The 13814-nt window shown below is 35.9% G+C and overlaps 1 long non-coding RNA gene across 1 annotated transcript in view; it reads left to right on the top strand.

The window, feature by feature from the left end:
• The window catches only part of LOC126762714 (uncharacterized), a 97092-nt gene that overhangs the window by 32375 nt on the left and 50903 nt on the right, over positions 1-13814 (top strand). Inside the window, exon 3 of the long non-coding RNA XR_007667500.1 lies at positions 10640-10740. This is a non-coding gene — a long non-coding RNA (uncharacterized LOC126762714). The remainder of the gene's footprint in view (positions 1-10639; positions 10741-13814) is intronic.

Below are 13814 nucleotides of genomic sequence, written 5' to 3'. Positions count from 1 at the left end.
AACCCTGTATATATATACTTTATATAAACATATGTGGTATCCGACGTTCTGAGTGTAACAAACATAATGGCAAACTTAAATACTCTGTTCAGAGTATAAAATTTGATAGCTTTCAACTAACGGATTTTCAAGCTTATAACAATTACCAACTCTTTGTAAACTTTTTAAATAATAATTTCTATATAAATATGTTTATGACTTCAAAGCTGCACAACATCATCAATGACCAATTTATCAGCCTCTAAACTCCATTAAGTCCAGGTGATAATCAAATTTATTGCTGAAAGCTCAGCAATCAAACTGACAGCCGAACTTGCACTCAATGCAGTGGCATCAACGAAATCGAAAAGCCATCAGCGGCGCTTCAACGCGCATCAACGAAAATTACAACAACAAAAATTAAGTTTCTGATTGCAACAAATATTTCACAGCGCTTTTTTCACACACACGATGAAACGCCGAAAAATGGGAATGCGAAAACTTTTTCAATTTTTGCTGCATGCCACATATTGCTGCAACAACAGGCGCATGCCAACCGAAACTATAGAAAAGAAATACTTCCATATAAAGCGAAAGTTTGTGCGGTAGAAACGAGCAAACAGGAAAATATATTAAATGTTAAGTCAACGAGTTCTACAAATGCTGCAAATAAAATGGTTGCAACCCACAACTGCACAGACTACTGCATGCAACATGAAGCAATTTGTATGCAACTGGCAGTTGGCAGCCGTCAGCAGACAACACTCATGACGTGGTGTCCTACCGAGCTCGCCTCTGCCTTTGGAGTGGGCGACAGGTTGCAGCTTAAACTCACCACCCGCCACATCCACCACACGCTGCAACCAATGGCTGAAAGTGTTGCTCTTGGCGCCGACTTAAACCACTTTGTGCGCTCCACAAGTGCACTTGATAAATTTTATTGCTTGCAATCGCCGCACGCAAAGTCTGTGTTGTGGCAAAGCCAACTGCGCCACGTGAATGCACACACTTTGGTCTGTGGCAGTAGTAGATAGTGGCGAATTAGTAGTGTCCGCCCAAAGCATGCACTCGGAGGTGGGCGTGCCGCACACGCTTGTTACAACAACAGCCTTGCAGTTCGGCAGCAGCTGAATGTGGTTTGTGCCTCAATGACTCTCCGAGTCATGTCCCGTCTGCGTCTTAACACCCTACTAACCAACACTTTGACTGACCAAATTGTCACCCTGCACATTCTGCCTTCTCCACTGACTTCCTCACCCTTTCTCTGCCCGTATGACTCTAGAATTTATGTAGTTTGCTGATTTGCGGCCGGCAGTTAAAAGTTAGTTTGGCTGTCAAGGGTTAAGCTGAAAATTCAACTTTTCCTCTTAATGCGCACATTTGTTAGTTTTGCGAAATCGTAGCGTCTGAGTGCTGCTCCTGTCTGTTCATTGAAGTTGAGGGGCACACCTAAGCCACAGATAATGTCTGCTTAATTTACTGTGTCGGTGTAATCAATTTCCTGCCAGCAGCTGGACCCTGGACAGTTGTAGTGGCTTAAAATTACTCGAAGTTTGCGAAGTTTGTGTGTCTGTTGGAAAAGTTATTTTAAAGATGTTCATATTCGAGTATAAATGCCAAGTATAGCGTACGACAAGATATTTAGCGCATTGAAGAGTTCGCAAAAAATCGAAAAGATATAAGTTTGTACCTAGAACTTAGTAATCATTCGAAATATGTACCATGAAAGCTTTCGTTGGATGACGATTAATGAAAAATAGTGTCAGAATAAAATAAATCTTGAAATTCCAAGCCTGGGAAAGAATACATTCTCGAATATTTAGAAACATAATAACGAAAGAACACAATTCAAGTGGCGAAACAGGAGATCAAACTGAAAAGGTACGTCTCTGAAAGTGTCTTTACAGTCTAGGATATATACGTATACATACATATGTACTGCAAACGAGTTGTCGGAAGAAAGTTTTGTAAAAAGATAAGAAAAATCAACATTTTTTCGTAAAAGAGAGAAATAATAACTACCAGAAAGCTAGAAATGAACTGAACAAAAGGTTAAACTGAATGGATAATCTATTAAAAAAATTCGAAAGTGTCTCAAGAAATGAGAATAACTTTTTTCAAGTAGAAATAGAAGTTGTGGAAAGCAAGTTTTTCATTCAACAAAGGCAACTTACTTTTTGTATCAGAAGGATGAAACGCTGCTAAAATATTACACATAGTTAGACATGATACCACTGCAAGGTTTCAATTTAAATTCCGACAAAATTCGAAACAAGTTTTTTCTAATACCTTTTTTACTGGAAGAAATATTCTGTTCAGGATTAAGGCACACTTAACGAATGGAAAGAGGCTCCTAATTAACCATCTACCGGTGCTTAGGAGCCAAAGAAACTGTTTATTGAAATTTTATTAAAACCGCACTGACTTTGTCGATTTCAAAACAGAGTATTACTAACCGTTATTCGCTGATGACGCTATTAAGAGGTTAGTAGGGTAATCTGGCCGATTTTTTTACATTTTTTTTCATAGCAATTTTTATTCTACAATAGAACTTTTTTCACATATCATGAGGTATATCGTGGAGTATATAAACACATTTTTTCGGAATTTTTTGATGACATCTGACGGAGAATTGGCTGCGTGAATGAGATGCGTTTTTTCACTGGCGGACACGATTTTCATGTTTGGATCATCTGAAACAAAAAAACCCAACGTGAATGTACGTGAATGGTTATCGCCCCTACTAGAATCATGAAAAAATGTTGATAAATAAAAAAGTAGTTCACGTTTTGTCTTTTAATTTTTCCCTATATGTTTTTTACATAAATTTTGTCATAACATTCTCAATAAATTCAAAAAATATAGGGACGATAGCCATTCGTTTTGTGAATATTAAAAAGAAAAATTAAAAAAATCGGTTGAGTAGTTCGACTGGAATCATGTCCGCCAGTTTAAAAAGGTGTGTTTTGAGAAAAAAGCGTTTAAAGATTGAGGTGTGTACTTCGAGCGCTCTAAAAGTCGAGCGGTATTATTATTTTTGGGCCTTTTTCGAAACTTTTCAATAGTAAAGTGGGTTTCTTCATTAATTCTAAGGGTATAAGGGAACAGAAAATGCAAAAACAAAAAAATTGAAAACAGATTACCCTACAGACCTCTTAATTTGGTGATCTCAGCAGATGTTGGCAATATGAGCAGTGAGGTGACTTGATTGAACACAAACGGAGTTCGTTAAATAGAAGCTTTAGGGCGCCTAGTAAGCCCACTTACGAGTGAAGTCGAAGTGATTTGTTTTTCTTCGGCTTATTATATTTTGAAGTTATTCAAACAACAATTAATGAAATAAATTAAACTCTCATATGGAAGATATGAGAGATTTGTTGACATTGACTGTCGTCGAACAATCTTGAAAATGCTTTTAATTATGATCTATAGTATAATCCAGCAGTGTGGAGCTATGCATAATTGCAGAGACTGCTTTTCTTGCTGCACAAAGAGCTTAAATATAGAGAGGTTTCAAAAACTAGTGGGTTGAAATTTACATTATTCATATATCCTCAAACCAACCAATTATCTATTGTATAAAATTCAAAAACAATGATTTGAGTAAGAATGAAGCTATAAATATCATAAATAAGTAGTGTGTGATATAAATATCTTGTGATTTGTTCTTTATCTTTCTCTAGAGTTATCTGTACTTTCGAACATTAAGTCATATACTTTCGGCAATTCTATTTTTATTGAAAAATTATAAAAGGAACATTTAGTATCATGAAGGATTAACCTTCAGATCAATATGATCTTGAGGAAAACTCAAAGACTTACTTTTAAAGAATTATACAGACACTATTAATTTTTAACAAATACATTTACTGTTACAAATATGGAGTTTTAGTTCTAGCTTAGGTTTATTGGCACTACTTTACGAATCAATATCGTATTATCAGACCACTTCCCAACCAGCAACTTTTTCCTTTTAACTTTCATTCTAAAAGAATCTTAAAGCTCAACACTTCCTATTAGTTTAGTACAATATGATCTACTTTATCAGCATCCTGCAATTAGGTACTTAATCTGATGTCAATTTCAATCGTTATCCCTTCAATTCACCCAAAAAAATTACACAAAAATTACTCAGCATGCCACCTAGCGCCTTAAACAAACAACTTTGTCAATTTACGTATCATTTATCTTAATCACTTGTGGCAGACGGGGATTTATATTTAAGAGCAATTTTTTCCCAAAAATACATACTTATTTATAGAACATGTCAAAATATATGAATGTATATTCTTCCATTCTTACATACAAATACTCAGACATCTCGAGTTCATCACATTTACGGCTCTGCGGCGATTCAATTTGAGATTGAACGCATAATAATGATGGCATCGAGGAAAATAGAGAACGAAAGAGAACACACAAAAAACTATTTCATCAAACTATGCCATCAAGGATGATGGCGGTTAAAAGCCGCTGCAAGAATAACTGTAAAAACACATAACTACGGCATACTTTTAGGCGCGTAAGGCAAGCACTCTAATAAACTGCGTCGAAACGATCAAATTTCACTAGTTGGGGTCCCTTGATAGAGAAATGCCGCCCAAACTTTTCGGGGTTATCGCTGGCTATGTTTTACTTAGCCATTTTGCTTTGTCGCGCTTGTGCGCACTGCCACCTTCTGCTACTTTGCCGCCTTCTCTCGCTTTGCTGTCGCGTCACGTCGAGTCTACTTTGTCGGTTTGTTTACTTTGGTTTCATTCATTTTATTATTCCGTTATTTTATGCTGCTCATTTCCATTTTTTTCATTACTCCATTTTATCTGTTTGTATAAGCTCCATAATCCAACGTAATAACTTCATAATAACTGTAATATGTACTTCCGCTACTTCCGCTTTGGCTTATCGGAGCACAGCCGTGCTTGCGTATGAGCTTACTTTGTATAAGAGTCGCATTATCTTTGTCTCCGCTGCAGTTGTGACATTGTTTTGATTGAAATCTGTTATTCAATATTTGCTGAAGACTCTTCCTGATAAATATATTTATTAATACTCATTGTTTTTGCCTGAAAAGTTAAAACAGCTAAGGCGAATACCGATTTTTCCCATACATATTTATAGATTTTCTTTAGATAAACATGAAGATGGTGTAATAATTGTTTAGCCTACAAGGGCAAACGAAAGTTCTTGCAAAATAACGATTCATTTCTCAACATAATCTCGTTTTAGCTCGATAGTCGGTTAAAAGCACAGCGATTCTCCAACTTTGTTAACTAGGTTTCCGTGGTGGCGATATTCTAAATGGACTCAAATTATTGCCCGGAGTGACTTATTCGAGTTTGGAATCATTTTACAAATTGTCGTTAAGTGAAAACTTATTTTTTTTTAAATATAAATCAAATCAAATATGGTAAACTGTAAGGAAAGATACATGTTCCTTGGGTTAGAAACGTTTTCCGTCTTCTTATAGGTTTAATAATAAATTTAAATTTAAATATTTCCCGGAAGTTCTAAGTCTATAACATCGCAAATTATTGACAGCATACCTCTTGTTCTTAACGATACAGTTTGGAAACGGGTGAAATCGGACGAACCCCGTGGCTTCTGTTTATAGTATAACACAATTGTAAATGCCACTTGATTATTTAACCTTACAGTAAATAACTCAAGCAAAAAAATACATTGGGTAAAAAGGATTTTCAAACTTCCGACTTGCTTTATGGTGCATCTGTGAGATATCTTAAAAAACTCAGAGAGCATCTCTTAAACTTCAGGTGGTCTTTATGCCGGAATCATGATAAGTAGTAGAGGAGGTTGGAGGCAGTATTGATCCGATTTACCTATTTTTGCCAATACTACATCTTAACATGCAATAGATTATTGAAATGCTTCCAGGGTTTTACCAAGGTACCTCGCATACCATCATATAGAGTAAAGTCAACAGTATGTTATATGTTTGTTACATGGAGACTAGCTCGAGTTTTCGCCCAGTTTTAGCCATTCTAGGTATACATACAGTGGACCAATAAAGTTTACATACACCTAATTCCATTAAATTTCGACACGTTTATTTGTTTCAAAATGGATAAATTTTGTGGTTTTTTTCTATCCATTTCATGATATGTATATTTAGCATTAAATATAGCATATCAAAATATTTTTTTTTTACACAAATAAAAAAAATTAAAGTTAAAGCTTAAAATGAGCATAATTTATATCAAAAAAGTTTACGTACACTTATGATTGTTTATATAAATCAAAAGTAATTACAATACTTTTAACGGGTTTTGGCCTACATTTTGTTGCTATTAGTGTCCCTAGACATCGTTGTATGCTCCCCACTCAATTTCTTGTATTATTTCCGGATATTTTGACCCATTAAGTCCATGATCCAGCTTTTTGGCCTTATTCTGATTAAATTCGATGTTTTCGAATACGGTTTTCCAAAAAGTTCCAGATATTTTGAATAGGATTAATGTCTAGCGATTGCGGGACCTATGGAGTTATTTTTATTTCCATAACAACCATTCACGTACAAGATAAGTTGTGTGTTTTGGGTCGGTATCCTGTGGTAAATAGAAATGGCTGCTATGAACAGCCGATTTAAGCACACTTAAAATTTAAATTTTTGTCCTAAAATGTTCAGATACGTATGCTTATCCATGTTTTCACTAATAAAGTCCAAATGTCCAACTCTAGATGCAACAATACACCCGCAAACCATAACATTACCCCCACAGTGCTCTACCATTGGCAATACATTTTGTCCTTGCGACTCTTCATTGATCTTTCTCCACACTTTTCGTGATCTATTCGAACCAAATTTATTAAATTTTGAATCGTCGGTGAACACAATGTTTTCCCAAAACCAATACGGTTTGTTTAAATATTGTTTAGCAAACGCCGACATTTTCTTTTTATTAACCTTATATATGTATGGCTTACGACGCGCGACTCGTCTATGATAACCAGCACTCTTCAACAAATTCCTTACTGTTTGGGGATTTATTTTTTTGTGTACATTTCAAAAATGTATAAGCATATGTATCTGAGCATTTTAAGAAAAAGATTTAAATTTTAAATGTGCTTAAATCGGCTGTTAATAGCAGCCATTTCTATTTACCACAGGATAACGACCCAAAACACACAACTTATCTTGTACGTGAATGGTTGTTATGGAAATAAAAATAACTCCATAGGTCCCGCAATCGCTAGACATTACTCCTATTCAAAATATCTGGAACTTTTTGGAAAACCGTATTCGAAAACATCGAATTTAATCAGAATAAGGCCAAAAAGCTGGATCATGGACTTAATGGGTCAAAATATCCGGAAATAATACAAGAAATTGAGTGGGGAGCATACAACGATGTCTAGGGACACTAATAGCAACAAAATGTAGGCCAAAACCCGTTAAAAGTATTGTAATTACTTTTGATTTATATAAACATTCATAAGTGTACGTAAACTTTTTTGATATAAATTAAGCCCATTTTAAGCTTTAACTTAAATTTTTTTTATTTGTGTAAAAAAAAAAAATATTTTGATATGCTATATTTAATGCTAAATATACATATCATGAAATGGATAGAAAAAAACAACAAAATTTATCCATTTTGAAACAAATAAACGTGTCGAAATTTAATAGAACTAGGTGTATGTAAACTTTATTGGTCCACTGTATATAATATGTGATACTCGTATAAAGTCATCTGGAAGTTCGAAAATCATTGTGTTAGGTATATGGGAGCTACACGATACGATTCAACCCATTATGACACAGACATATGACATTGTCAGGAAAGAATTATCCTTGAATTTTAATTATACATTGTGACAAAAAAGAACTTGGAACTTTTAATTAAATTCCCCAGGTAAATGATATTTCAACAAGTAAGGAAGGGCTAAGTTCGGGTGTCACCGAACATTTTATACTCTCGCACGATAAAGTGATAATCGAGATTTCATTATACGTCATTTACATATTTTTCAAATACCGTATTTGTGTAAAGTTTTATTCCGCTATCATCATTGGTTCCTAATGTACTATATATTATACAGAGAAGGCATCAGATGGAATTCAAAATAGCGTTATATTGGAAGAAGGCGTGGTTGTGAACCGATTTCACCCATATTTCGTACATGTCATCAGGGTGTTAAGAAAATAGTATATACCGAATTTCATTGAAATCGGTTTAGTAGTTCCTGAGATATGGTTTTTGGTCCATAAGTGGGCGACGCCACGCCCATTTTCAATTTTTAAAAAAAGCCTGGGTGCAGCTTCCTTCTGACATTTCATCCGTAAAATTTAGTGTTTCTGACGTTTTTTGTTAGTAGGTTAACGCACTTTTAGTGATTTTGAACATAACCTTTGTATGGGAGGTGGGCGTGGTTATTATCCGATTTCTTCCATTTTTGAACTGTATATGGAAATGCCTGAAGAAAACGATTCTGTAGAGTTTGGTTGACATAGCTATAATAGTTTCCGAGATATGTACAAAAAACTTAGTAGGGGGCGGGCCACGCCCACTTTTCCAAAAAAATTACGTCCAAATATGCCCCTCCCTAATGCGATTCTTTGTGCCGAATTTCACTTTAATATCTTTATTTATGGCATAGTTATGACACTTTATAGGTTTTCGGTTTCCGCCATTTTGTGGGCGTGGCAGTGAGCCGATTTTGCCCATCTTCGAACTTAACCTTCTTATGGAGCCAAGGAATACGTGTACCAAGTTTCATCATGATATCTCAATTTCTACTCAAGTTACAGCTTGCACGGACGGACGGACAGACAGACATCCGGATTTTGACTCTACTCGTCACCCTGATCACTTTTGTATATATAACCCTATATCTGACTCTTTTAGTTTTAGGACTTACAAACAACCGTTATGTGAACAAAACTATAATACTCTCCTTAGCGACATTGTTGCGAGAGTATAAAAATATATATTTTTCTGAGTTGGTAGGACTGCCCTTAATTGCTATGCCAAATGTAATCTGTCAACCAGTTTGTTTACAGCAGCTGCTGAATCCGGTATACCTCAGTAGTGCGTTGCGATTTTTACAATCGATAAAAGCATTACCCAAAGAATTTGTTTCAAAATTTATATTTCTAACGAATGTCATGTACGTAATAGTTGCGAATGATGGAAAAGGCTTACGGTGATTCAGTTTTATCAAAAACACAAGCCTACGAGTGGTACAAAGCCTTCAAAGACGGTCGTGAGATCGTTGAAGACATGCTCAGTTCTGAACCACCTTCGACATCTTCAACTGATGAAAATAGTCAGGCAAGTGTTTGAGAGATGGTTTGACATCGAGTCCGTTCGAGTGATTTTTGTGTATATTTTGGGTATGAAAAGCGCTTTAGCTCGACTTATTCTGATAAAAATGACTTTTTTCAAAAAGAGTACCGTAATCAGTCTTTGGACATCCTTTCGAATTCCGATCCCACATTCACGGACCAAAGCCAAAAACACCACGCCAAAGCCGCTCAAAAATCAAGGCGGGGCTCATTGCTTTTTTCGATATTCGTGGTTTCGATGCATCATGAATTTTTTCCAGAAGCAGTGACGGTCAATAAGAAGCTCTATTTGGCCGTATTGAGGCGTTTGCGTGAGAACATCCGTCTAAAACGGCCGGAATTGTGGAAGAACAATTCATGGATTATAGACGATGATAATGCGCTATCGCATCAAGCCGCGATTGTGCCCGAATTTAAAACCAAAAACGCAATGAATACCATCGATCAATCACCGTGTTCACCAGATTTGACTCCGTGAGATTTTTTCTTGTTCCCCAAACTGAAAGTGCCACTCCCTCGAGACCGTTTACAGTCGAAATTTCAGCGTGATATCTCCAAAATTGAGTCTAACCGTCTGTCTGGTTCTCTAGACATCGCTATATCGACTCATCTTGTCACTCTTGTTATTTACATATTTGCGGTCCGCGGTCTGCGGTCTGAGAAAAATACGTGTTTTGGTTAAAACTTTAAGTTGGTACTTAGACGAAGGAAAAAAACTGAAAATCGGATTTTTAGCAGAGAGAAATTTTAAATTTCAGTGAAAATTTCTGGACTTTTTTCTCAAAGAGTTGTAATCGAAAAAAATTCCTTCGTCTAAGTCTTTAAGAATTGTATCTCAAAGACCTGTGTAAAATTTCATGAAGATCGGTTGAGTAGTTCTCAAGAATTCTTGCCAACCGTCTTCAAAAACACAGTTTAATTAGGACCATGTAGCGGATTAACCAAAAAAAAAAACTTTTTTTACGATTCTACCAAATTAATAATATTTTTGGATCCTAACGTATATTTTAAGCCAAAAATAATAATAGATTTTTTTTCAAAATTCTAAACTGCAAGGCTGGCTTTATACTAGTGCACAAATGCAATATTATGTTACTCATACGCCCGGCATGCATTTGGGTATCGTTCTAATATATATGCTCATATGTCTCTTCAAAATAGTTTAGATTACGTAATTGCTGTATGCTGCTACAAAGAAGCTATATGTTAACAAAATTAGTTCGTTTATGAGATGAATATATGCTTATTTTGCCAGCATTTATCGTTTCACTATCCTTATTAAACGCTTATCTTAAAATCTCGTTATTCAAATTGCTTCTTGGCAGTAAATAAATTACAACTTTCTGTCAATTTCAGAAACTACTGCGTTTAATTAACAGAATTATCTACAAATTAAATGAATAGCCAAAGTGAAGTGTGTTCAAGCGTGTGTGAGCAAACCGCAGCGGCATAAACAAGTAAGTGAAAACATTTGCACGCATTCAATTTAAAGGCAATTCAGAGATGATTTGTAGCAAATGCAAAAACCACACACACACACACACAAATATAAAAGCAAATTCACCCACATTGACAAAACAACCACAAAAGCAATAACAACTCACAGTCAGAATAGAAACAACGAAGTTCAAATGCAGCAACCGAAAGCGGCGGCAGTGAAAGGCGTTTTGTTTGCCAAATGGAAACAATTCGAGTGTGGAGAAAACTTTAGCAATCCAAATTGGCATGATATGTAAATATGTAATAATGTGTTGCGAATTTTGCAGTTCCGGTGTGCGGTTGTGCGCAAATTGAAAATATATGCTGATACTGCCAGCTGGATGCCACGTTTGCTGCTGCAGCACAGATACATATATACATAAACACATATACACTAATACATAGGTAATCTTAAACTTTTATATTTGTATAAGGTAACATATGCGGGCGAAGCCACACATGCTTTCACATATGATTTGCATATAATTTGGTATTTTAGATGCCAGCATGTGGGCCAAACTACTCACGATACCCTTTGGTCGATGAGGTTTGTGGGTCGAGAATCGGTTAGTAGGTTTCGGGTTCACAAACCGGTTGCTACTTCGAATTTGAGATAAACGAAATGAAAGCACAAATTTATAATAGGAAATTGCTTAATTAGTCTTCAAAAACTATCCATGAAGTTTCAAAACAATTCTACGTGCATTACATTAATTGTTCTTTGTGTGGCAACTAACTGATATAGCGGCTCGATTTAAATTTATTCAGTTATTGTAAAAATGCTTCCCTGTTAATCTTTGTGGAAAAATCTTGTTAGATAAAAAAAGGTTTCCATACAAGATCTCGATTCTACCAGAAGATTGTATGGCAGCTAAATACTATAGTGGTCCTATAACGGCCGACAAATGAGCAACTTCTTGGGGTTAAAAAATTTCAGATCGATATCTCAAAAACTGAGGGACTAATTCATTTAAATACAGACGGACGGACGGACAGACAAACGCATAGAGCTAAATCAACTCAGCTCATCATATTGATCATTTAGATATACTTATATATTATAGAGTTTCTAGTTTTGAACGCATTAATTGGCACTATATCCCAAGTTTAATTGATTTTAATTATTTTTTTGCTAGTAGGTTAAATAAATTTAGTATTATTTAAACAAACGATATTCAAAAGAATTTACAATTCAAATAATTTTTTAGATATTTATAAGATAACCAAATTATTACAATTAAGTTTAAGGCAAAAAAGTCTTAAAAAGTCTCACAACTGAAATATTTTCCTATTGGAGTTGCTACCTGTTTAGAGTTTTAAATTGAATAAAATGTTGATATAAAATCTATGAAAGTGAGCATTAAAATACAAAAGTTCGCAACTGAAAATATTTTTGGAAAGTGTTGCCACCTGTTTTAATTTTTTTTAAATTTACATAAATTTACCGTCGATATCTTTGGGCAATTAAAATTTATTCAAATATCGGTTTCAAAATACCGAGGTTCGCAAGACACGGTTTCCCCTTGTTAAAATGTTTATTAATATCTAATGCATCAGCTTCTTTGTAAAATATGGTCGGACGAAAACATGCCCAACGATTGGAATTTAAGTGTGCTATGCCCAATCCATAAAAAAGGAGACCCCACAGTCTGCGCCAACTACCGTGGGATTAGCCTCCTCAACATCGCATATAAGGTTCTATCGAGCGTATTGTGAATTGATTGAAAGATTAAAGCCCACCGTCAACAAACTGATTGGACCATTTCAGTGTGGCTTTAGACCTGGCAAATCAACAACCGACCAGATATTCACCACGCGCCAAATCTTGGAAAAGACCTGTGAAAGGAGAATCGACACACACCGCCTCTTCGTCGATTTCAAAGCTGCTTTCGACAGCACGAAAAGGAGCTGCCTTTATGGCGCGATGTCTGAATTTGGTATCCCCGCAAAACTAATACGGCTGTGTAAACTGACGTTGAACAACACGAAAAGCTCCATCAGGATCGGGAAGGACCTCTCCGAGCCGTTCGATACCAAACGAGGTTTCAGACAAGGCGATTCCCTATCGTGCAACTTTTTCAACCTGCTTTTGGAGAAAATAGTTCGAGCCGCAGAAGTAAATAGAGAAGGTACCATCTTCTATAAGAGTGTACAGTTGCTGGCGTATGCCGACGATATTGATATCATCGGCCTCAACACCCGCGCCGTTAGTTCTGCTTTCTCCAGGCTGGACAAGGAAGCACAGAAAATGGGTCTGGCAGTGAACGAGGGCAAGACGAAATATCTCCTGTCATCAAACAAACAGTCGTCGCATTCGCGATTTGGCACTCACGTCACTGTTGACAGTCATAACTTTGAAGTTGTAGATAATTTCGTCTATCTTGGAAAAACTTTGACAACCAATATTTATCGAGAAATAATACTTCTTAAAAATAGTTGAAAATACCTTCAGTTCGGTATATTACATTCATAGTCGTAATTATACCATGAACAAGGTATATTGAACTCGCCACGGATTTTGTAACACACAGAAAGCAACGTCGGAGAAATACCAGCCAAAAATAGTCCAGAGATGTTAAATGGCATAATTATGGAGGCCCATGTTCAAAATAACGTGCCAATGTTTTCTTCTATAAATTGATTGTTTCGTTGACTTCATGGCATATAGCGCCATCTTGTTGGAATCAATGGTCGTACACATCAACATCTTTTAATTCAGGCGCAAGAAATGCTTTAATCATAAATTTATCATAATCACCGCTGATTGTAATATTATAGCCGGCTTAATTTTTGAAGAAATATGGACCAATCATCCCCTATACCCATTCATTGGTGGCTATTTTGTTTTGGGACCATTCGCCGAACATGCGACGCTCTTAACTCGGCTTCCATTCATGCACGAGTAAGATTTTGTAAGCCCGTAAACCAAGTTCCTTTCGCAAAATCTTCTATAAAGTAGATGGATACAGCTTCAATGGTTCGTGCGATTTCGGATGAACTCATTCGGGTCTTCTTACTCTGCTCCACAGCAGCAAAGCGTCATCTTTGCGCA

The sequence above is a fragment of the Bactrocera neohumeralis genome, chromosome 6 (assembly GCF_024586455.1).
Source record: "Bactrocera neohumeralis isolate Rockhampton chromosome 6, APGP_CSIRO_Bneo_wtdbg2-racon-allhic-juicebox.fasta_v2, whole genome shotgun sequence".
NCBI lineage: Eukaryota > Metazoa > Arthropoda > Insecta > Diptera > Tephritidae > Bactrocera > Bactrocera neohumeralis.
Note: the sequence above shows the minus strand (reverse complement) of the source record. Positions and strands in the feature narration are given on the sequence as shown.